At 48.3% G+C, this 23,831-nt stretch overlaps 1 protein-coding gene across 2 annotated transcripts in view; it reads left to right on the top strand.

Annotated features, from left to right (window-relative positions):
- Positions 1-6,347: 6,347 nt before the first annotated feature.
- Positions 6,348-23,831, top strand: part of Nek6 (NIMA related kinase 6) — an 84,638-nt gene continuing 67,154 nt past the window's right edge. Inside the window, exon 1 of one of the 2 annotated variants that reach the window (XM_045141701.1) lies at positions 6,348-6,364. The gene's annotated coding sequence lies outside the window, so the exon portion shown is untranslated. Of the gene's footprint in view, positions 6,365-6,639; positions 6,664-23,831 lie in introns of those variants that run through there. The other variant, XM_045141700.1, reaches the window with a different exon arrangement.

The following is a 23,831-nucleotide window of genomic DNA, read 5'->3' as shown; positions in this document are numbered from 1 at the left end:
AAGGTGATAAGCACCTGAAACCCCTGCTCTGGGGAAGGAGAGGCAGGAGGATCCCTAGGCCCTGCTGACTAGCTGGTCTAGCCAAATCAGTGAGCTCTATGAAGAGAGACAGAAGAAGACACCTGATGCTGACCTCCAGCTTCTACATGCATGTGCACACATATGCATGTGTGTCCATACACACATGCACACACACATGCATATCATACACATACAAATATGCAAAAAAAAAGGTGGCAGTGTCATTTACTATCCAACCAAGGACACTGGAGTGTGGAAGGCAGCACAGCCTAATTATGCCAGACAGTAGACAACACCAGGTGCATCCTGGATATGTAGATACCTTTGGTCACACTGTGAGTCTTGGGGCTTCCAAGGAGATAAAGGAGGCAAAGCAAACCCCTCTTAGACCCTAACCCCAGAGCAGGAGAAAGGCCAAGCTTTGAATCTGGGTGTCATTCTGGCCAACATCAGGAGAAGCCTGGTATCCTAACCAACAGCCTGAACTTAAAATACTTGAGGCCAAAAATGACTCCTTCAGCCCCTGCACCATATCTGTGACCTCCCAACAGCTACAAATATCTGCTCTTGCCTGGAAGCCCAGAGGATTTGAGGATTCCTATGGGTGATGTAACATAGGCTCCTTAGGTGTTAACAACTTTTGTTGGTGCTCACAGGTGCTGGGTCTGCCCACCTAAAATGGCCAGTGATCATATCCTTTAAGCGAAGTTGAGGAGACCAATCAAGACATGTTCAAGGTCTGGAGACATGGCTTGGCAGTTAAGGCACTTGCCTGCAAAAGCAAAAGACCTAGGTTCTATTCCCCAGGACCCATGTAAGCCAAGTGTACAAGGTGGCGCACGTGTCTGGAATTCGTTTTGCAGTGGCTGGAGGCCCTGACGCGCCATTCTCTCTTTATCTGGTCCCCCCCCCCCCCGCCTTGCTTCTTTCTCTCTCACACAAATAAATAAATTAAATTAAGTATTTTGGGGAAAAAAAAAAAAAGGAATGTTCAAGAAAGGCTCAGTTCTAGTTGCTCATTATGGGTTAGCTGAACCAGTATGGATTGGGATGAGTGCAGGGAGGAGCCGGGAGGGAGACCTGGGGAGGTTGGGGACATAGCCAGGTGCATTTCAGCTTCTTGCTGAGGGCATGACCTCCACCAAGTCCCATCTCTGTAAAGCAAGGGCTGAACTTGATGATCCCCGTGAGCCTGTTCTGCCTTGATTTAAGAGGTTAACTTGGGACTTGGGTTCTTTCTGCATTCCAGTGGCCTCCAGGGTGTTCAGCAATGTGAAGCAAGGACCAAGTAGGCAGAGGAGATAATAGTTTATCAGGCCTATCACAGGATCAGCCAAGCATGCGGGGCTTACAAAATGCTTCCCTCAGGACAGGAAGAGGCCATACTAGCACTTAATGTGACATTCCTTGGAGCCTTCCCAGTGCCACCCCCATTTCCCCAGAGCACAGCCAGCTTCCCAAAGCATTTGTTGTTGTTGTTTGTAATAAAACCTCATGTGACCATTCCGGTCCCAAGACAGGATGACTGCTCCCATTCACAGATGAGAAAAGTTGAGGTCCAGAATGGAAAGGTGGACTGCTGGAACTTGTACAACAAAGTGGCAGGTAAGCTTCCAGGTTTCAAAAGAACTCATGTCTGGGCTCTTTCAACAGCTCTTTCAACAGATGGCAGGAGCAGAGAATAAAATTGTATTAGCCCCAAAGCCAAACCTCACAAGTAATCAAGGAGACCTGTAGAATGATTGCTCCTCTTATCTTTGCCCCTCCAATATTTAGGTTTCTAAAAAATGTTTTTACTTACTTATTTGAGAGGGAGAGAGAGAGAGTGAGTATGGGCATACACGGGCCTTTGGACACTGCAAGCAAACTCCAGACACATGTACCACTTTGTGCATCTGGCTTTATGTGAGTACTGGGAAATCGAACCCCAGCCAGTAGGCACCATTAACTGCCTGAACCATCTCTCCAGTCCAACATTCAGTTTTTCTCGTACCCCAACTAGACCATGTATTTTTGAGGGCAAGAGTCTCAGCTGAAATTTCTGTTATTTCTCATAGAACAGGGAGTTAGTCACTGTAGATTTGACAGATTTTTAGAATACCATGTAGTCACAAAAACTAAGTAGCTCTTTAAGGAGTAATAAGAAATGAGGAAAACACAAGGTGTGAGTGTGGATTATATGCTATTTTGCATGCAAAAAAATTACAAGAAATAAATTTATGTATAAACATGTATATTCATTCATATACATGCCCAAACACATGCACATACACCCCCGAAACACACTCTATAGGGATACAGAATGCTTAGGCAACATTTGTTTTCATGAATGAGGATGAAGTGGTCAAGGGGCAGGGATAGAAAAGCGCTTTTAACTCCATTGTGCCTTTTAATTTTGAACTATGGACAAATGTTACCTATTAAAAAAAAATGCCAGGCATGGTGGCTCATACTTTTAATGCCACTAAGCTGAGTTCAAAGCCAACTTGGGGCTACACAGTGAGTTTCAGGTGAGCCTATATAGTGAGCCCCTGTCTTGAAAAATATATATATATAAAGGTTAAAATAACTAAAAGCCCAGCTTGGTGGTATACACGTTTAATTCCCTCACTCCAGAAGCTCAGGTAGGAAGATTGCTGTGAGTTCAAGGCCAGCCTGGGGCTATAGAGTGAGTTTCAGGTCAGCCTGGGTTACAGTAAGACCCTGCCTCAGGAAAAAAAAAAAAAAAAAAAAAAAAAAAAAAAAAAAGCTCAAGATAGGCTTGCTACTTTAAAAAATGGGCCATATGATGGTATGTATGTATGTGTGAGGTTTTATGTCCTACATTCTAATCATTTCCAAAATTTCCCAATGTGATCTGGGAAACAGGTAACCCTAGAAGGCCAAGGTCAATTTCACCAAGTGGGCACTGGTAAGGGTCACTCAGGGAGTGATGGCAGAGTCAGCAGGAGAGAGTCGTGATGGTTTCCTTGCCCAGTGGGGTTTGCTGCTCCTGAAACTGTGACTTCACTGAACACACAGATGTCAGGCAGTACAGTGAGGACCAGCAGCCCAGAGTCACCCTCACCTGCTGTGCACTTGATATACTGTTAGTGACAAGTCCACTGATGCAGTGAGTGAGTGGCCTTTGCAAACAACCAGGGACTCCTGAACTCTTGTTGATCTTCCAGACCAAAGCACATTCATAGAGAAAGGGGTAGCTGTAAATAACCACACCCAGCTGGCAAAAGCAAATGTGACCTGCTGGGTCCAAGGGGACTCTTGCCACCAATGGAGATGGCCAGCTGGCAAGTCCAGAGTCCTAACTTTTTTTTTATTTTTATTTTTGAGGTAGGGTCTCACTCTAGCCCAGGTTGACCTGAAATTCACTATGTAGTCCTAGGCTATCCTTGAACTCACAGAGCTCCTCCTGCCTCTGCCTCTCGAGTACTAGGATTAAAGACGTGTGCCATCATGCCCAGCAGTCACAACTTGTTGGGAGGCTGAGCATTGTTAGAGCCTGGGAGTTTGAAGCCAGCCTGGGCTACATTGTGAGATCTACCCCAATCTCAAAAACAAATAAATAAATGAGATAGATAGGTAAATAGATAAATTTAAAATTCCTCGCCTGCAAATGCCAGCAAAGACTTCAGGTAAAGCCTACCAAACCCTACCCAGGTTCACACTTCCTTCCTTCTCTAGATCTCAGTGCATTTGATCTATAGCTCGTGAGTCACCACCCCAACCTAAAGATGCCAACAAAATAAACGTCCTGTACAGAGGTCACAGGCTAGGTGACACCAAGGCTGGCCGGGGGAGAGTCCTCACTGCTTCCCAGGGAAGGTGCACAGTGAGCTGCCGTTTCTCTTCCCCTGGTGCACAGCAATAGCAAAACAACACAGCCTCATCCTGAAAGTCTCTAAGGTGGGCACAGAGCCTGCCCCCACCCCCAGACCACATTCTCAGCTGTGGCTGGCTGTGGGAGGAGCGGGCAGGCCTGGTGCACAGGGAGGTGGCCATTCTAATTTTTGGAGACATTTTGTAAGTACCTCTTAGAGGTGACTCATTTGGGGACTTCTGAAAAGTTTTTTTTTTTTTTGAGTTAAAAACAAAAGTGGTGGTGTGGGGGGTGGTGGTGGAGAGATGGCTCAGCAGTTAAAGGTGCTTGCTTGCTTACCAAGCCTGAAAACCTGATCATTGGGTTTGATTCCCCAGGACCCCCCTAAAGCCAGATGCACAAAGTGGTGTGTGTGTCTGGAGTTTGCTTGCAGTGGCAGGAGACCCTGGTGTGCCCATACTCACTCTCTTTCTGCCTGCCTCTTTCTCCCTTTCTCTTAAAGAAATAAAATATTTTTTTAAGTGTGGAGGGTGTGGGTTGCCTTGCATCTTCCCTCCACCCCCAAGCTGGTGGGATGAGGGTATCATGAGGAATTGGAGTGTCTCTGTTCAGATTGAACCTGATTTTCCTCCCAGCATATCAACAGGGGTTGGGACCATCTACACTGGACCGAAGCTAGAGAGAAGAAAGTGGAGATGAGAAGGGGGAAGGACCCCTTCAAGTTCCATATTCTTCTGATTATGGAAGCCCGAGGTGAGCCATCGGCCTTCTCTGTTCCTGAATTATAGGCACTGGGAATGGGAAGGAAGTGAGAAGGGCCTCTTTATTCTAATACTCAACCACATATAACTCACCTACAGCCAGACATACCACTGGCTCTATGAACTGAGGCATATTGGTTGACCTCTCTGAACCTCAGTTTCCCATCCTGGAAACGAGGACATTATAAGTATTTGTTCTAAGAGCTCAGAGAGGCTAGAGACCTCTGTAAAAGTGGGAGGTACTAGTGCCCTTTTCTGTGGATGGGCCCTGCTCCCTAACTCCTCCCTCTTCATGGGACCTAGCCAGCACATAGCAGGCCTCTAGCCATATCCCTACTCCCTCACATAGACCTCTGTCCAAATGTCCCCTCAACAGAGAAGTCTTCACCTCTTCTTGATCCTTATGAGAAAACATCCTTGGGCCACCTACCTCTTTCCTGATTAATTTTTTTCCACCCAATGTACTGTCCTTTAATGATTAACATTTCCAATGTCCAATGTCTTCCTCTTACCCTGCCTCTCTCCCCCTACACTGAATCCTTCATAGCTGTTTCCAGTGCCTGCACTAGGACCTGGCACCTGACAGATGCTCCTAGATACACAGTGGGTGAATGAATGCATGGCATGTGGCACAAGTAAGGCTCATATCACTGATACCCTAGTCACCCCACGCCACACTGTCTCAACACTTCCTTCCTTTCTGTTATTGTTTGTGGTGTTTTTTACATGTTTAACTTTTCAGTCTATGTGACATTTATTGTGGTCTGTATCATGTGAGGTCAGGGCATAAACAGGCCTTCCATTAAACAATCTGCAAGATGGCCCATCCTCTCCCCCTCCCTGGTTGGTGTGTAACACCTGCATTTTCATTAATAAGGGCAGTGGCCAACCTCACTGTTGTGGGCCACAGACTGCCATTCCCTTCTTACACTAGCATCCCAGACCAGGGCAGCCTGGTGACCAGGCACTGGAATCAGACATCTGTGATCAACTTCCAACCTAACCACTCACCACCTTGGGGACTTTGGATGCCAGTGTTATTTTTCAAGCCTCATTGACACCATCTGTAAAATGGGCATGGGCATGGCTACAGCATAATGCCTCCTTCATAGACTGAACCCCCATCAGACAGAGCAGACAACAGGAGTCTGGCGTGTGTACACACACACACACACACACACACACACACACAAATACACAGGTTATAACTGGTTGGCATGGACTTAGCTGAGGCACAAGCCTCCAGCACACAGCCACTGTGCCCAGCCCAGCCACTCCTTCTTGAGGGACAGAAGCAATAAGGGTGAAAACAGTATAGTCCAAGACAGAAGCATCCCTTTTAGGGAACAGGTAGGTGTCTCCTCAGAAAGTAAAGCCTCTCAGTGAAGGCAGGGTTTCCTAGACGGGGTGTTAAGCATCCACTTTAATGGAGTCTTTTACTCCTTCCATAAACCTCTGTATACCGGTCCCTTGCTGGCTCGCGGTCCACAGGAAACGAGGAGTGCCACAAGAGAATACTCTGGGGCTTTGAGGGCAGCGGCATGGGGATAGCCCTGGAGCCTACTTCTGCGTCTGCATTCAGCCGGCGCACAGTAAGCGCCTGTTGAGTCGCTTTCGGTCTGGTCTGCGAGGGCTGCGATGGGAGCAGCGTCAGCTGATGAGGACCCCAGGGACTCGTGGAAGGGGGTCCACGGGTGGCTTGGCTGACTGCACACCTGCATCCCTAGGGTCTCGAGCCCCCGAGCGGCCGGGCTTGGCGGCCCAGGTTAGCAGTCTTGGCCTCAGTTTCCCCAGTTTCGAAATGAGGAGGGGCCGTGGGAGGGGTCGCGGCGAGGGAGCGCGCAGCTTTGCGCGCCCCCCCAGCCTGCGTGGCGGCCGCGCGCGCACGAGCGCAGGGGGCGGGGAGGGGCGGGAGGCGCGCGCAGGCGGCGGCGGCGGAACCCGGCGGACGAGCGTGCGGCCGCGGCGCCGCCAACTCGTGTGGGACCCGCGCGCCGCCCGCCCGCCGGCCCCGCAGCCGCAGCCGCAGCCGCAGCCGCAGCCGAGGGAGCCCGCCGCGCGCCGGTGAGTGGCCGGAGCGGGGTGGGGGCCGGGCGAGGGGCGCGGGCCGGGGAGGGGGCGCGTGCGCGCACTCGCGCGTGCCCGGGGGCGCCCGCGGGAGGCCGAGGTGTCCGCGGCGGTGCGGCCCCGCGGTGCGTGTGCGCGGGAGTGCGTGCGTGTGCACACCCGGGGCCCCGGCTGGGAGTTTGGGGTGGAGGAATGTGAGGAGACCGCTCCCGGTTATCCGTTTTTCTCGAGTGTTGACCGCGGCGGGGGGCGGGGGGAGAGGTGCCCAGGAGTATGTTAAAGCGCAGAACCAAGTGCGGGTCGGCCAGTGAGTATGTGTGCCCACGTGTCTGAGATTGTGTGCCCACGTGCGAGCTCGTGAGGGCAAAAGTGTGCAAATCCGTACGAGTGTGAGTTGTGGAAGCCGAGCACACCACACACACACACACACACACACACACACACACACAATCGCAGGCCAGTGTGTGGGATGTGCTCACCGACTCTGCCGTGGCGGGGTGGGGGGGGGAGGGTGGAGGTGTGGGTGCTGGGCTTGATTTGGTGAACCAGGGATGGGTGGGCAGACCTCGGAGCCTGGCAGGGCCTGGCATTGATAGAAGCCTTGGAGCGGGCCTTGGCAGGACCATGCACGGCCACACAAGCTAGGCTAGGGGCTATGGCGCTCACCTCATCTCTAGAGAACTTTTCCTTCAGTTTTCCTGAATACCTCTGGGTTCTCTGGCTTTGTTGGTGGCTGTCTCCAACTAGGCCAGATTTTGACCTGGTTCCCAGGCTTGGGGGTCAGGTCCTAAGGAAATTAGGGACCCCAGACACTTGCCCTCTCTGACTGTCCTGCTAAGTGGATACTGTTGGCCTAATTTGTTTGTGCTGAACAGAGCTCCAAGTGTGAGCCCCCCAGACAATAACAACTGGGTCACAGTACGTCTTCTCAAGGCTGTCCTGGCAGTTTTGACTGACAGTTTGTGTGTGTGTTTTTGTGTGTGTTGAAAATCTTTGCATTTGAAAGTCCTAGTGCTTTAAGGCAAACTTCAGAATAGTTGAGCTAACCCTGCTTTTGCAAATTTCAGCTTGCCTTTCTGAGGGGAAAATGTCGTCTTAGGAGTCTGGTGTGTGTAAAGGGGCACGTTTAAAACGTGTCGCTAATGGGAGAAGAATTTCATTGAAAGGGAGGTGGAGTGGCTGTTAAGGGCAAGCTCCCAACACAGGGAGCTTGTGAGTGAACTTTGGACATAGGGCTTTCAGCAAACAAAACCTGGAAGGAAACAAAAAAGACCCACATTCTTTTTTTCCTTTTTGTCCTGAAAAATGAAAAAGAAAAAAAAAGAATCCCCACCTTCTGGGTTTGCTAGAACTACTCCCCTCCCCCAACAGGGCCAGGCCTTCCCTGGATCCCCCCACCCCCAAATAAAATATGCCTGTGGGGAGCTATGGAGTGAGTCACTCCCTGGCAGAGGGCCCCACGGCAAACATTTGGGAAGGTTCTTGCCTAACTTCCCAGAAGAAAAGGCCTGGGATTTAAAATAAAATGGTCCCTGTGGTTTGTCAGCCTCTGCCTCTCGTCTGCTTCAGAAATGACTAAAAATGTCATTTTGCTATCTCCACCAAGTCAAGTCTCAGACGCAAGCAGCAGCCAGGTTGGTCTAGATTTAGAGCTGTTCAGGTTTCCAGAAATAGAGATCCTGGCCTGTCCAGGTGGTGTTGAGCAAGGAGGGAGGAGGGACAGAGGACAAGAAGGAATCACTTACTGAGTGCTTGCTATGTGCCTTAAAGGATTCTAGGGGTCCTTAACTCTCAGGGTACTCTGCTGTCTCAGAAAGTGGCTTTTGGTTTTATGCACAAGGAAACAAGGGCAGAGAGGTCAAGCATATATCCTAGGACAACAGAGAGGGTGAATCCTGAGTCACCTGCCTGTCTTCTCAACCCTTCCTCTTTCCACTGAGCCCAGGACTTGACATTTGTTTGGCTTCATAAGGTGCACAGCCTAGCCACTGAGGTCTTCAATACACATATACTCAATTAGGGCTCACTGTAAGTTAATAGTTATTATCTCCATTTTACAGATAAGAAAACTGAGGGCAAAAGAACTGGCTTGTGTAGTTTTGTCAAAGTAGCCCTATGGTTCAGTCTTCCTTGAGCTGGGTATAGGGTCTTATTTCCTACCATCTACTCACCAACACTTTGAGATGGGAACTATCATGGTGCCCATTTTATAGATGAAGAAACTAGGGCACACAGAGGCTATTTAGTGTGCCAAAGATCATGTGCTAATAATACAGTCACCCTGGGATTTGAACTCAGGCTTGTCTGGGCAGAGCCCATAGTCTTCCACCTGAACTTGGAAACTCGACATATCATGTAACTCAAACAGGGTCCTAAGCTGGTAAATGGCAAAGTCAGAATTCAAACCTGTCTGTAGTTCCAGGGCTGAAGTTCTTAAACCTTGAGACACATCAGGCTGCCTCTGGCATATTGCAAAACTGAGTGGATTCTGCAGAGCTTGCTGGGCTCTAGCCTTCTGGGAGATAGCCACTGGCCTTCCTTGTCTACTCTTGTACTTCTGTCCAAAAGACCAGTGCTCAGGGCCAGAGCCACCAATGGAAAGGCGCTGCAGTCCCTGGTTTGTCTTAAGTGCCAGGCACCAGTTTCTTAAGGGAAATGTCAAAACAATTGTCAAAAGGAGAGTAATATTTCCTTCCTCTTCTCAGGTTAGACCAAGGAGGGAGGAGGAGGGACAGGGCGGAGACCCTGGTGACTCATCCAAGATTAGATATAGGTTGGAATCCAGGCGTGGTGGCTCATGCCTCTAGTCCCAGCACTTGGAAGGCTGAGACAGGACAATTGTATTGAGTTCTAGGCCCGGCTGGACTTATAGCAATATGGGGCTATCCAGGCTTTCATAGCAAGACCCTGTCTTCAAAAGAATCAAAACAAAACAAAAATCCTCAAAATAACTACATTCCATAGATGCAGGTTGGTACCTCCAGGCTCATTGTGGGTACAAAGGTGAACTTTGCCCCAGGAAGAGTCCAGCATTCTGACCCTGAGGGATGGAGAGTAACCTACATAGGCCCTCACTCTCTGTTCTGATTACCTGACGTGATCAATTCTACAAAGGCTTCTTTACACTTGGATTCAGTCTCAGGCATGCCCCTTTGCCTTCTTCACTTCCATTTCTGGCCTGACTATATCCTGGTGTTTGAGAGCAGAGCTGTGTGAGGATCTGCATGGTTTGGGCTGTGTGCTGTCCCTCACATGTTCCCTACTGTTAAAAGAAAAGGTATTTTACCCCTCCCGAGAACGCCTGCAAATTGATGAACATTTGCAAATTGCTTTGAGATGCGTTAATTTAAGGTGTGAAATAATAGATCTTGTGTGAAGGCTCAGCCACATTTCTGGCATTGGTGGATTTCTTTCCCGTCTGGCCTGTGATTTGGAGAGGTAAAAATAGGCCTTGTTTCTACATTTTTATATATTTTTAAAAAAAATTTCTGCTGATGTCATCATAAGAAGTGTGTGTGCCATGGAGGTTTACTAGACCTGGAACTCAGGGCTCTGGGGAGCAGGATGCTCCCTAGTCAAGGGTCATCTGGGGTGGTCTGGGCGTCTGTAAAGGGTTTTGAAGTGAGTGGGCTTGAATTTATGGCCAGACCAGCAGCTGATTGTTCAGGGCCTCTGTGGGTTTTTGGCATTTGACCATCTTCTCATTTTTGACTCCCAGGTAATAACAAGGTAACATTTTTTGGAAGATGTTACTTAAAAAAGAAAAAGAAAAAAAAAAAAAAAAAAAAAACCCAAGCCACCAATTTCCTCCATTCCTGTCTGAATTGGGTAATATACACACAGTCCCATCCTCAGGCCAAACCTGAATGAAACCATGACCTTTTCAAACCCAGTGTTCAGACAGAAGCAACATTGGGATTTGTCAGTTAGTGGCACAATTTCCTGTGACGTTATTGGGAACTTGAACTTGGGAGTGTGATATAGCATTTTGACATCTGTCCCTCCAACAGAGTTGCTTATATGAAAACAGACTCACATAGACAGGCTGCACTATTATCTCTAATTCTGGATTTTTCCACAGGTGACTTCTCGTGTGATCTAGTGGCAGAGGTGCTATTCTTCTAGGCAGGCATCTTGGCCTGCACTGGGCAGGATCAAACACTCCTTAAGCCCTTGGCCACTGCTCCTGGAGCTGGGCACTGTGAGGGGGCCATTGGATTGCAGGTGGGGCCACCAGGGTCTGAAATGCATTCATTTCCAACTGCCTTGATCCACACATGGGGCGGTTCTTTTTCTCTTAGACATCTGCGTGATGGTGACCTCATAGAAAAGAAAAAGGGGGCTTTGTGTAGGAATTCCATAGAGTGTGAAGGAATGCTGACTGGAGGAAGGGGGTGGGAAATTGCTGTAGAGAGCCTGCAGCGCCTACATTTTCCCCATATTGTTTAACCCTCGCATTTCAAAATCAGGAATGGTCTGTTTAAGGGGAAGTGTTCCCTCGTCCCCAGGTGTCCTAGACGCTACTGGGATTTGTTCCTTCCTCACACCGTGTTGCAGGTGGGTGACAGTTGGAATTGTCCATGACCTCTTTTTTTCTATACATACCCTCTCTGTTCCTTGTCCTCAAAACCTTTAAGCTGGGATTTCTGGAAAGAGACCTGTATGAGGACAGTTACTTTACCAATGACCTGCTCTGGTCAGGCTATAGCAAGAGATTCACTGGCTCAAAATTCCATGAAGAACATCTCAATAGAGCATGGGGTGAAGACTGGGGGCTACTTGTGGTGGGCTTTGGATTTGGAAGCCATCTACCTCAATTATCAAGGAATTATAAGGGAAACTGAGGCCCTGAGAGAGGGAAGCACTTACAATCACATTAAGAATTTGAGCTTTGGAGGCTGGGGAGATGGCTCAGTGTGTTTAAAGTACTTTCTTGCAAAGCCTGCTGGCCTGGATTTGATTTTCCAGTACCCATGTAAAGCCAGATGTACAAGGTGGTGCTTGTATCTGGAGTTTGTTTGCAGTGGCAAAAGGCTGAGGTACACCAATACTTTCTCTCTCCTTGCAAATAAATAAAAATAGTTTTTTAAAAATGGTGGTGCATGCCTTTAATCCTAGCACGCAGGAGGCAGAGATAGGAGGATCACCATGAGTTCAAAGCCACCCTGAGACTACAGAGTGAATTCCAGGTCAGCTTGGGCTAGAGTGAGACCCTACCTCAAAAAAAAAACAAAAAACAAAAAACGGTGATTTTGAGCTTTGGGACTGGAGAGATGGCTCCGTGTGGTTAAAGTGTGTGCCCACAAGCATGATGACCTGAGTTTGGGTCCCCAGTACCCATGTACAAGTGTTAAGTGTGGTAGTTCATGCCTGTAATCTCTGTGTGGAGAGGGGGCGGCAGGGAATCCATGGAGCTCACTTGCTAGCTAGTCGAGCAGAACTAGTGATCTATAGATTCAATGAGAGACCCTGACTGAAAAAGTAAGATGGAAAGTGACTGACTAGGGTGACTAGTGTCATACTCGAACCTCCGCATGTATGCACATACATGTACACATGGACTTGCACACAGATGTGTGCCTACACATATGAATGTGTAGAAGTGCATGCACACCACACACACACATAAAAAAAAAAACAGAGCTTGAGCATAGGCACCAAGTAGAGTGTGTTTGAGTCCCACTTAAACCTGCCCCACTGGTGAGCAAATCATTCACAGTTCTCAGCCTTGGTTTCCTTAGTCTGGGAAGCAAGGACAATATTATAACTCCATGAAACAAAACATACAAAGTGTACATCATCTCATGCAAGTGTGATCTGGACAGTATTTAATTCCTAAGGACCTGACTAGAGACACACAGCCAGGAATGCCAGGTCTTGGTTAAAAGGATCTTTGGGACCCTGCATTGAGGTCAAAACATGACTGATGGGAGATGCCAGGTATGGTTTCCAGGTACCTCCACGGTAGGCACTTTTCTGTGATCATGAACCCTAAAATAAAGGGGAAGGACACAGTAGCAAATTGGAAAGAGGTAACATGTAAGTGCCATGCTGGCCCTGTGGCATCTCAAAGAACTCTGTATTTGCTTTCTTACACGCCCTCCCCCTCCCCCCCCAGGGTGAGGCAAGTGAGCCCTCTCAGTTTTTTAGTGTGGAGTTGGAAAGTCTCTCGATGCCCAAGAGCTATGTGAACTACAGTGCATTATGAAGTGAAGCAGATGTTTTGTTAATTATTTACACAGTGTGGCCCAGCAGGCCTGTGCTGACAGGAGCGGCTGTCACAGACCCCAGCAGGACCAGAGTCCTCATGAAAGGCTGCAAGGCCACGTGTGTTGTGGGCAACTTCCTGAGCCATTTGAGACTTCCTCATATTGGTTCTCCCTGAGGTACAGGAGACACTGTCCTCTGGCTACCCCTCCTCAGACAACTTCTAAAGGAATTTGCCCAGCTTTTCACATAAGAGGCCCACTAGGCTTGTGAGGAGGAGAGGGCCCTGTGGAGAACCTCTCCTGACCGAGTCCTCTTGTTCAAGCTTCAGGGGAAGTGGCCCGGTGATACCAGACAGTGTCCCTCAAGTGTTATGCCCCATTGGAGTGATTTCCCTCAGAAATCCATTGTAAGGATTCAAACTGTGAAAAGACAGGGGTCTGGGATCAGAATTGTTCATGAAAGCCCACTAAGGATGAGGGGAAGGGCAAACTTTCCCTGCCTTTTGGTCACCTGTTTACACACAGGGAGGCTTTGCCAAGGAGTACTTTTCAGAAGAGGTGCTTACAAGGAACATCCAGACAAGAGAAAAGCATAGAGACAGAAAGGGAATAGTCAGGCTAGAGAATCTGGTAGAGGCAGAAACAGATTGGTGTCACGGGGCAAGTGAGTGCTTAGTACAGGGTTACCTTTTGAGATAATAAAAATGTAATTTTGGAACTAGGTAGAGGTAATGACTGTACTGAATTATGAATCTACCAAATACCATTTTTAAATTGTTCATTTTGGACAATTGTTCAATAATAGAACAATTGCCTAGCATGTGTGAGGCCCAAATTGAATCTCTAGTAACACACACACACACATTTTGTTATTTTGAAAAAAAAAAAAAGGAAATTCTGATGCTTAAAACAAAAGAGGGGCTAAGGAGATGACTCAGGGATTAAAGGCACTTGCTTGCAAAGCTTGACAGCCCAGGGTTTGATGTTCTCCTACCCACATAAAGCCAGATGCACAAAGTGGTGCATGTGTCTAGAGTTTGTTTACAGTAGCCCGAGGCCCAGCATGACCCTCCCTCCACTTCTCATATAAATATTTTTGAAAAACAGCTTGGAGAGATGGCTCAGTGGTTAAAGGCACTTGCTTATAAAGCCTGACTGTCTTTGTTTGATTCCCCAGTACCCATGTAAAGCCAGAAGCACAAAATGGCATATGTGTCTAGAGTTCATCTGCAGCGATTAGAGGCCCTGGTGCACTCATATGCACTCTTTCAAATAAATAAATATATTTTTAAAAAATAATAAAAGCTCTAAAGCTTCCCATTTATAGGGCATGAAGGCAGCGAGACAGCGCATGGCCAGCCTAAGATCCCACGGCTGTGGCTACCCTGTGGCTTTAATCCTTTGGCTTCCCTGGCTTTCAGGCCATGTATCATGATGCTGGGCCTAGGCTGGGGCTGAAGCAGTGTCCACTGTAGAATAGGCTGAGTGGACTCTGTTCTCTGAACCAGAGAGGCCAGGTCAGCCAGCATGTGGCATATCTGTGGCACTCTCATTCAGAAAGTGCACCCCCGAGTTCCGGGTCAGGCAGGTGCAGAGGTTCCTTCAGGGCCGCACCCCTTGGCTCCTCACCATCCAGCAGGGATAGCACTACACTGCAGATAGCCTGTGGCAAGACATGACACTCTGCAGAAGCCTCCAAGGGCTGGGGCCAGGGAAAATGGAACCCAGGGGCTGTACGGTGGGTTCTGGGACAGGGAAAAATCTAGGAACCTCCTGCATCTGCTGTCCATCCTTTCAGAGGCTGTTCTGTGCCAGGTGCTTGCTGTGTGTCATATCCTTAATTTACCTTTTTTAAATTTTAACATTATGAACTTACTTTATCCTTCCAACAATTCTATGGTGTGAATATCAATTTGCCCATGTTATAGATGAAGAAACACAGTCAGGATAGCTAATCCATATTATTGTCAGCATGAATGCTGTGATTCTGGGGACTGATGCTGCCCTCTGGAAGTGCCACTGTGTGGACTGGGAAAGGATGGCCAGGTCCCAGACTCTCAAGCTGCTAGAAGAAACAGCATGCACTATGGTTCTGTGCTGAGGGCACAGAATGTCATTTGTTTGTTCCCTGACTCCACGTGGGAATGTAGGCTCCATATGGCTTGGTGTCTGGTCATAATTGTGTCTTCAGTTCCCAGCACTGAGCCTGACACACAGTTGAGGCATAATTGAAACTTTCTGAGCCCCAACATGATGATATGAAGCTCAAAAGCTTCAAATGCTTTGGAGAATTTCAGATTTTCAGGTTAAAGCTGCTTAGCTGTAAAATCTACATGAATATTCCCAAGCAGGAGACCCTCCTGGTCCAAGTGTTCCAGATAAGGTATTCTCAACCTATAGAGATAACTTTCAAGAGTCTGTACAGGAAGACTTCGGTGGCCAAGGTGGGCAGGATCAGTTCTCAAAGCTGCCCTTTTAATCTTTTTTTTTTTTTTTTTTTTAATTTTGGGAGGTGTTGGGGATTGAACCCATGACATCCTACATACTCTATGTCTTAGCTACATGCCCAGCCATGCAGCTGTGTTTTCTGTCAAGCAAGCTAAGTTGTTCAGAGCAGTTACTTGGGAAAGCAGAAGGAGCTAAGTCCTCTCAAGCACAGACGTTGCTATTCAACAAATGAGCATGACCCCCAAATCTTCCCAACCCAGCAAGCAGCAAAGCCAGCAATAAGGAGGAAGTGACTTCTCTGCTGGAATGGCCTCGGTGGGCACCTCCATGGCAACAGATAGGGCATGGAAGCAGGAAACCCACCCCAAGGCCATAGTGGGACAGATGGGTCCCCTGAACTCAGTTACCCAGGACTTCCAAGTATACACAACGTGTGCTTGCTATGCGCGTGTGACTCAGTGTGCACATCCTTTGTTCATGTTCTCCAGGAATTTCAGTGGCCTTTTGTGTTTATTTTAAATGCCAGCTTCTTCAGCTAGCCCATGAGAAAAATGAGGGTTGGATGTTTGTGCAGAGGCTAGAGACAGGGGTGTTGACAGCTGCTTTTGGAGCTGGTCTGGTGGTATTAGCATACACTTGGGAAACCCGTGGTTTTCTGCAAACGGGTGATGGGCAGTGAGTGCTCTCTCACCTCTGGGCTTGACACCAGTCACTGACAGGCATAAAGCTCACGCAAGTTCACGGTACTATTCCGCCTGGGCAGATCTTGGCCGCGGGGGGAAATACTAGGACTCAGACTACTAGAGACCAGATGAGGGCTCTGCCCCCCCCCTTCCCAAGAAACGTGTAAAGGAAACGCTTATGCTCCAAGCTGATGAGTGTCCTTGCACATCTGTTTCTGGTATCCTCTCAGACACCAATCATCTGTAGGTTAGGCACAAGATGACACCACTTTCCCAGTCCCCCAAAGGGCAGTGGTCTGCCAAAGTGTTTTAGCGCTGTCTGGGGATAGGCGAGACAGTTTCGACGATGTCGTTTGGCCGCTTTTGTGTGAGAAGTTCTGGCTTGGATGCTCAAATTGCTTATGGGGCAAAGTCTTTGAAATTACACATTGCTGAAAATTCCAGCACATATGGTCACTGTGATGTGCTAATGTTAGCAATCGAGATATTTAATTACACGGTGGGGGGAAACCTTTCCTACTCACTGTGGGTCACTGGAGAGCCTGTATTTCTCAGGATAAGGGATGTGCACAGTATAATTTGGACCTGCAGATGGGGGGGGCAGGTGGTCATTGTCCCACATAAATTTATTACCTATTTTGATCTTGTTGCAAATTTATCGGGCACGTCCTCTAACTGCCGTTCATCCAGCCACATTTGCCAAGCCCCACTTACACCTGGCCTGGTTCTGGGTCCTGGGGATAGAATGAAATGGGATTAAAGCCCTCAGATCCTTACTGTGTGCTAGCTAGCCCCTCAGGGGATGCTATGGGCCACAGGTGAATTTGTTCATGACCTGATGAATACTCTGGGAAACGTGCAGTTCCCAGTATGCATAGATTCATGGAGATGCAGGCATGAAAATCACCCCACATACATGTATTGGTTTGATGTTTTTTCAGAGGCCTGGTCTTCTATTTACCATGATAAACCCAGTCAGCCACTGTTCATAGGCCACGTGATAACTTCCCCGGAATGATCCAGAAACAATCCAGATGCCCCAGGAACCGATGTGAGAACAAGGCACCCCTTCACACATCACATCTCAGTTCAGCATCTTGCCACCACCCAGCATTTTGAGACAGAATGTGAGATCTCGTGGTTGGCTAAATACATAAATATTTTATGTCTCGATATTCTGAAAACGCAGCCCAAATGCACAGAACTGCTACACATCAGTGCTATAGATCATATGTTATAATAATCTGATGACATGTTGTTTAAATATTTATGGACCAATGCGACGTAACAATGAGGGAAGAGGGGCGTCTGGGAACAGAGTGGCAGCAGATGCTAGAAAGGAGGGAGCAGATCTCACGATCCTCAGCCACATCACCCCATCAAGTGGCACTGGGGTTTCAGGGCAATAGCAGCAGCTGACAGTTCCTGAGCAGTTGCTGTGTGCCAGACCCATCACTGAGTTCATTTTATTTAATCATCACAGTCCCCCTCCCGCCTTTGTAATGCCAAGTTCAGATGGGAAACCCAGGCTCCGCAGCTAGAGTAGCCCAGGAGCAAGCTCAGGTTGAGCTCTGTCATCTAAATTTTGTGCTGTGCCATTCTTTTGTTTGTTTGTTTTTGCATGTGTGTGTGTGATGTGCATGCATGTGAGCATGAGGGCCAGAGGTTGACATGGAGTGTCTTTCCCAGTCATTCTCCACCTTATTTTCTGAGGCAGGCCCTCTCTGTTGAACCCACAGCTCATTGATTCAGCTAGTCTAGCTAGCCAGTTTGTCCTGGAGCTCTCTTGTCTCTCCGTCCCTAGTATGGAAAGCATGTTGTACCTGCTGAGTCATCCCTAGCCTCTCCCCCCACCCACTGTCATTCTCTATGTGGGTGATGGGTCACATTAGAAAGGCCCCATCTCCCCTGCTCTGGGATATACCTTGCTGCATACTTGTTGGACTTTCTAAATCACAGGAGGGCATGGAAGTGTCTATAAAGTGACAGGCAGGAATCAAAACCACAAGAAATCAGCATCCAACCCCAGAGGGGATATCGTGCAATGATCTGTGACTACAGGGGTGAGGCAGTGATTTGTCACCTAGACCTGGGTGCCCAGTACATCGTAGGTCCTCAGAACATACTGCACCTCACTTTTTCACTTTTCTCTTTGTTGTTTTTTTTTTTTTAATGTTTTATTATTTGTTTATTTGAGAGAGAAAGAGGCAGATAGAGGGGATGGGCGTGCCAGGGCCTCCAGCCACTGCAAACAAACTCCTGACGCATGCACCCACTTGTGCACCTGGCTAATGTGGGTCCTGGGGAATCGAGCCTCGAACCCGTGGTCCTTAGTCTTCACAGGCAAGCGCTTAACCGCTAAGCCATCTCTCTAGCCCCCTCTTTTTGTTTTTGGTTCTGCAGTCATTAAAGATTCACTTCAGACTCTTCCCTGTGTGTTCTTGAGCTTACCAACTCACTGCATCCAAGTGAGTAAAGTTACCAGGTCTCCCCTTTACACAGGACAGAGCCCAGTGACCGCCAAGAGCCAATTCCAGCATTCCTGCATTCAGCTAGCACAACCACTCCCTACTGTTACCTGTTGGCTGCACTGATAAGCATCCTGTCCTGAGTTGGCTCTGTCAGTCCTTTCTATGTTCTTGAATCATTTGGCACCCAAGAAGCTCCCCAAGGCACAAACCTCAGAAAGTTGCACCCCCAATATAGGGCATTTTGTCACAATAAACAGCCAACTGAGGAGGTTCAACAAGTAAGACTCAGGGCTGGAGAGATGGCTCACTGGTTAAAGGCCTTTGCTTGTGAAGGCTGACAGCCTGAATTCAGTTCCCTAGTACCCATGGAAAGTCAGATGCACAAAGAAGCACATGCATCTGGAGTTCATTTGCAGTAGCAAGAGGCCCTGGTGTGCTCTAGTCTACTCTGCTCATCTCTTCTCTGCTCTTCTCCTCTCCTCTTCTCTCTTCTCCTCTCCTCTCCTCCCCCCACCCCGTGCTTTTAAATGAATGAAAATATTTTAAAAGTATTTTTAGTATTTAAAAAATATTTTTTTAATTTATTTTAGTGAGAGAGGCAGAGAGAGAGAACATGCAATTCTAACCACTGCAAACAAACTCCAGATGCTTGTGCCACCTTTTGCATCTGGCATTATGTGGGTACTGGGGAATCGACCCAGTGTTCTTAGGCTTTGCAGAGAAGACTTAACCATTAAGCCATCTCTCTAGCCCAATGAATATATATATATGTTTTGGTTTTTTGAGGTAGGGTTTCTCTCTAGCCCAGGTTGCTCTGGAATTCACTATGTAGTTTCAGGGTGGCCTTGAACTCACAGTGATCCTCCTACCTCTGCCTCTCAAGAACTGGGATTAAAAGTGTGCACCACCATGCCCTTTATTTTTATTTATTGATTTGACAGAGAAAGAGGGAGAGAGAGAGGAAATGGGTATGCCAGGGCCTTCAATCACTGCACGTGAATTCTAAATACATGTGTCCCCTTGTGTATCTGGCTAATATGGGTCCTGAGGAATCGAACCTGGGTTTTTTGGCTTTGCAGGCAAATGCCTTAACCGCTAAGCCTTCCCTCCAGCTCTTGAATAAAAATATTTTAAAAATTAAAAAGAAGCTGAGCATGGTGGCGCACGCCTTTAATCCCAGCACTCAGGAGGCAGAGGTAGGAGGATCACCATGAGTTCAAGGCCACCCTGAGACTACATAGTGAATTCCAGGTCAACTTAGGCTAGAGTGAGACCCTACCTCAAAAACAAAACAAAACAAACAAACAAATATAGCAAGGAACATGAAACTGACTTGTCTTTCTTTTGCATTTACTCTCCCTGGCTATCATGTTTATTCATTGTGTGCTTCTTAGGCACAGGGCACAGGTACTCTCAGGGCAAATGTAAACCCTCAAAGATCCCTGGGCCCTACACCCTGTCTGTCATTAAATGTGGGGTGCTCATGGCCTTAACCCTCTCACACCTGTACCTGGGCCTCTGGCATGGATGGCTGATGCTGGGACAGAGCTGAATACCTGTGTTGATCCTGGGGTGGCAGAACCAGTGTGCACTGAGAAGCCAACTGATATCATTCAAAAGATACATATCAAAGGATGTTGAAAGTGAACCCAAGGAATGTGTCATGCTTGGCTCTCTTCTGCCAGTAGAGCCCAGTGAGGACCCCTACCTTTATGCGTCCAGCAGAGCAGCATCCCATTGTCATTTCTCAGGTCTTATCTGGAGGAATAGTTCTGCTGCCCAGCACTGTGTGCAGACCACTGGCCCATCACTTAGCCTGCAAGTCTCTTTCCTTATCTCCAAAGACACACCATGGGCTAAGCCTGTCACATCGTGTGTGTTTATTATTACATCAACAGATTTGTCCTATCAGAGTTCCTGTCTTTGAATGACAAGGGTCAAACATCAAATGATCAGATGGCTGACCCACTTGTTTGGGAAGAATCCTAAGCAGGTGGTGCCCTAGATACCCAGGAGAGCAAGTGGGTAGCGCTGATGTTCCTGCCCAACTGGGCACATTGTTCCCAGTACCCAAATCAGGGAAGTAGGGGTCAGGCAGCCAGGGAAGTGAATGTTTGGCCACTGAAAAAGTGCATGAGAGGGTCTGGGGATGGAACCAAAGTTTCCTTAGTACAGGCTATGAGACTGCATGCCTAGGACCAAGCTGTGCATTTTGTGTGTTTTGTTTTTATTCATCACTCCTCATGACCACTCTGAGCCGGCCCCATCTTTCAGATGAGGACATCCAAGACCGAGAAGGATACCCTAGCCCAGAGCCATAAGCTTGCCATGGCAGGTGCTTTCTGTACACCTACATGGTGCAAGCCTGGCCTGATGGCTCCAATCCCTGCCCAGTGGGCCTCCCGCCTTTACAGTCTGCTGTGTGCAAGGGAGTGTGAGATGCAGGCCAGACCTCAGTGCTTTTGCCTGTTGGCTCCTGCCTCTGAGCAGTGGCCTTATTCCTGTCAGAGAACAGATCCCTGCAAGACCCAGCCGGCTCAGAGGCAGTTCCCTGCCCAGAGAGGAAGGAAAAAGAGAAGGCGAACAGTGGGGTCAGACAAGGCTAGTGCAAGTCACACCTCTACCCTTTGCCCACTGTGCCTCCCTAGGCTGGTCACCTCCTCTCAGGAGCCTCTGTTTGCTTATTTGTAGAGCCAGTGCTCATATCAGTGTCCAGGAGAATTTTTGTGACCCAGTATGGTTAAATGGACATGACCATGCTAGGCACAGAGCAGTCTTGTGACTTACAGTGCTGACAGTCAGTGGCACTACACGGGTGAGGACTAGAGCTAGGTAGCAGCTGTGAGACTCGACGGCAGCACCTTGCAGCACTAGGATATGTGAAAGGTCACTCAGCCCCAGACTGCCTCCCTTTGGGACTCACCCTCTCTCAGTTCATTTAGCTATTTCCTTATCTGAATGAGCCACGCACTCTTCCATGTTTAAGGACACCGTCATGAGCCACAGGCTTCCGAGGAGCTGGCATTTTGGCTCCTGTACAGGGGATGAGTTAGGTTTCTGCCTGAAGGTGCTAAGGAGGTGTTGAAGGGGACAATGGTTCTGTTTAGGATGGGTGTGGGCAGGGTTGTGGTATTGTATGAGGGCCACTGGTGCACATTAGAATAGCATGCCCTCAGTGTCACATTCTTCCAAGACTCATAGTTGCTCATCTAACATCCACTCACCCTGGGCTGGGCTGGCCGCATGCAATTACACCAGGTCCTGGTGATGATCTTATGAAGCAGATCCTATTAGTTCCATCTTGCACACAAGAAAGGGAGGCTGAACAAGGCAAAGTTGTTTATTCAGTGGCACACGGTAGGTCTGCGACAGAGTTAGGATTTGAATACAGGTCTTGCGATGCAGAGCTCCCTCTCTCAGCTCCTCTCTCTGGTGCTGGTAGGTGGCCTCATTACTGCAGGCATCAGGAAGCCTCAGGCTCTTTGTAATCCAGGGGATTGCTCACGAGTAACCGCTGGGTGTCAGGGATGCAGAGTGACATAAGAAAGTGTGGCCAAGAAGACTAGGGACTGACCTTGGTGCTCAAAGTGGCTGGAAAAATACAATGCCTGCCTGAGCCAGGAGCGCACTGACTCCTTGTTCGGGTTGTTGGAGGGTAGAATAAGTCTCATGCTAGGATGAGGAGGCCGTGGCCCAGAGAAGTTTCACACATTGCTGAGGTCACATAGCCTCAGATGGCCTGACTCTAGGTCCACTTGTAGCCTGTCAACCACAGTATCCAAGTACCAACTTCTGCTGCTACACTCAATTTCTGTCTGGGTCGCTGAGGCCTGACAAACACCTCAGCAGCTTGATCCCCAAATGAGCCAGCATGTCTGTGGAGTGATTCCTTTGTATAGTTGTGGAAAAGGACACCCATGCCACTGTGAAAACGCCATTGAAATTCCACGGATTGTCAGGGCAGAAAAGAAATGATAGCAGTCTCTGTGTGTGTGTGTGTGATAGGGAGGGTCTAAACAGGCCTCTCCTGGGACTGTCACCAGGGCAATGGGGTTTTATAGCATCTGGAACAGACTAGTCTTTTAAAACGTCTCTAGAGTTGTCCCATCCCACCACTGGCAAACGATTTTAAATAGCCCAGGAAGCCTTGTTCCTTAGTCACAAAATGGGGAGCTGGCATTTAGGCCCATTTATTTAAAGCCGCAGACTAAAGACTACAGCTCCAAGCAGCTCACCACCTCGCTGCTGCTGTTGCTGCTGCCGTGGTGGCGGGGGAGCCCAGTCTTCAGGGTTTTCTTCCCATTTACAGGCTTTTTTTGTTGTTGTATATTTGTAAAATGAGGCTTCTGCTGGCAAAAGCAGGTTTTAGCGCGTGCAGTGGCTCTTTCAAGACCTAATAAGGCCCCAAAGGAGGGTGAGTTCCAGCAGCACTTTCCTCCCCCTCCTCTGCCCCCAGTCTCCCCCCATTCTGTCTTGCTTCATACACTTTGGGCACAGGGTACCATTCGTCTTGCTTCCCATTAGCGGAATTACCGCCATCACTTCTGCAGGACAAGATGGGCCCATTGGAACTGCTTTGGGGACAGAGGCAGGATTGGTCGCCAAGCAGTTTTGCTTAGAGGGGGAGGGAAAGAGAAGAAGAGCAAACCTGTGAAAGAAAACTACAAATGGTTGACTCCTTGGATGTTAAGGGTTCCAGGTCATGGAGAAAGGGGGGAGCATCAGGTTACCCTGTCTACACACACTCCTTGGGAGCCACACTCTGACAAGGCATGTGATGGCTAGATTGTGCAAGGCTCACCCCACCGTGCACTGTGACCCTGGTGAGTACAGAGAGGGGAAAGGAAGGCGCCCAGCATTTATGGGTGTGCCCTGAGGAGTGGGAATCTTTTGGTTCATTTTCTGATGAATAGCAGAGGCTCAGAGAGTCCAGAAACTTGCTTTGGATCACTTACCTCCAAAGCAGAGACTCTGGGGTATGAACCCTACTCCATCCATTTATGGATCCCCTTCCTGGATGCTCCAGGAAGTAGCGGAGAAGTGCAAGGGAGCCAACATCCAGGGGTTATTGCTGTTCTGTCAGAATGCTAACTCAGGCCCATGTTAACCGTCTGTCTGCAAACCCAAGGGGGTTTCAGAATTCAGGACCCTAAGCATGAGGAAAGAGTAAAGGACTCCTAATGCATCCTGTGTGCCCATTGACTGCAGCTCTGGTGGATTGATCGTGGCTGCCCAAGATGCTTAGCTGAGGTGACTTTGGAGACTGGGATTTTTTTTTTTTTTTGTAGGTATATCTTTTTTTTATTAGTTTTGTACTCAGCAAATATAAGCAGTTTGGTACCATTATTAGGCTC

Source organism: Jaculus jaculus, chromosome 1, assembly GCF_020740685.1.
Source record: "Jaculus jaculus isolate mJacJac1 chromosome 1, mJacJac1.mat.Y.cur, whole genome shotgun sequence".
NCBI classification, from domain to species: domain Eukaryota; kingdom Metazoa; phylum Chordata; class Mammalia; order Rodentia; family Dipodidae; genus Jaculus; species Jaculus jaculus.
The sequence above is the reverse complement of the archived record's forward strand: the minus strand, read 5'-3'. Positions and strand labels throughout refer to the sequence as shown.